This window comes from Dendroctonus ponderosae, unplaced genomic scaffold (assembly GCF_020466585.1).
Source record: "Dendroctonus ponderosae isolate FM_Combo_2020 unplaced genomic scaffold, Dpon_F_20191213v2 Dpon_F_20191213_3, whole genome shotgun sequence".
In the NCBI taxonomy this organism is placed as follows: Eukaryota; Metazoa; Arthropoda; class Insecta; order Coleoptera; family Curculionidae; genus Dendroctonus; species Dendroctonus ponderosae.
The window spans coordinates 11,857,065-11,858,941 of record NW_026018508.1 but is presented as its reverse complement, the minus strand read 5'-3'; positions in this window follow the sequence as shown (position 1 = coordinate 11,858,941).

Sequence of the window (1,877 nt, the reverse complement as noted above, 5' to 3'; positions counted from 1 at the left end):
CCTTTGATAAATTTTACCAAATCCATAAAACATCTCATCGTAAATTATCTGATAAAGTTGTAAAATCAGCCAGTATAAGTTACAAATACCCGAGATGTTCATCAATTAGCATATCGATTTAAATAAAAATCACCAATAAAACACATGGATCGTATAGTTCCCACAAGAATTGCCAAACAACGCCCGCCTCCGCAGAATAACCTATGGGTCTATTGAATATACATCTTATTAAAATAACAATAAGGAGCCTCTTAACGTCTAATATATTAGATGTTATTATTAACGCTCTGAACATCACTTTCCCACCACTGCTTAACGCCAGTCACGGCATCTCTTCTTCAAGATGAACTCTCAGTGCTCAGAATTAATTTAAAATGGGATTCATGTGGCGCGCGATTTTATTCGGTTTTGTATTGTTACTTTATCTGATTTCCGGTAAGTTATAGCTATTATAATAAAAAAAATATATTCCGACGTATAATTATTTCTCAAGGGACTGATTTTATTTTTCTATGTACGGTATTTCTTGGGTTCTTCGATGTAAACATAAAAAAATATTTAGATGGTTGCTATTTCGATTGAATAGTCTTAATAAATAAATCTAGCGTGAGGAACACAGTAGTTGCCGCATTAATTATTTCATTAGCGAACAAGTACATGCATATTTGCTAAATTTAGAATGGCAATGGCCATTGCTATAAATAATAATGGTGTGCTCATTAAAGGCACTATATGTATATTTCGCTTAATCAGCCTCGATTAAAACTGAAAGTCCAATAAGCGTAGAAAAATTTTCAGAAGGAGCATGTTCACAAGTCGTTGAGTATTCGGATGAAACCGCACTAAAAGCCGCTGAGGCGCACAAGGCTTCAACTACAACCGTTTCTATTTCCACCGTAAAACCATCATCAACTACAAGAACCAGAAAGTTGCGTAAACGCACCAGGCGAAGAAAACGCATCCGTCTTAGTTCATCATCAGTTGCACCCACTTATAGTCAATCCACCGCTTCTCCAGTTGCGCCGCATGAAGAAAAAATAAAACGCCGGCAAAGAAGGTTGAAGAAACGCAGAAGAGGCTCAAGTAAAGTACGAAATAGCGCCAACGATTCGCGATCTGCTATTCAAACGCGCAACTTGTTTCAACCGATAACTCCAAAAGAAAGCTCACCCAAAATAAGTGGAACTCCATCAGCATTCGCCCCACGGAAAGAAACTACTACCAGATGCAGCAAAAATAATGGAGGCTGCGCCCACACTTGCCGGCCGACTGGATCCCGCAAATGTGGATGCTTGAAAGGATTTTCATTGAGTGGAGATGGTCATAACTGTCTGGGTAATTTTCGGATATTTGATCATAACTGCATATTTTATAATGATAAAGGGGCGTTTTCTGCATATGAACATGAGGTTGCCAGTATGCACAGGGGCGGATCCAGCTTTAAAGTCAGGAGGGGGTTATGTAGAAAAAATACAGTCTTCTGTTGTTTATGAAATTAGAAAAATTATCGTCGTTTTGTGTAAGGGTGGCGCAAGATTATTGCAAAATTTCATCTCTTCCGTCCCGTTTTGCATGTTTCTCGGAAGCAAAATGAGCAAGAACGCTCATTTTCTCATCATTCCAGAGATAACTAATCGCCTTTATTCGAAGTTTCTCAAGAACCATTCGTGCCACAAAATTCGTTTTGGCATTGTTGAATAGAGAATTGAACAGTCCATTCAGTCATAACCACGTTAATGAGGAAATTCGAGTAGTTTTGAACCAGAAAGCGAAATTTGAATGTCAGACACTTAGGTGCAAGATTATGCCAAAATTCCATGTTTTCCGTCCCGTTTTTGCTCATTTCTCGGAGGCAAAATGAGCAAGAACGCTCATTT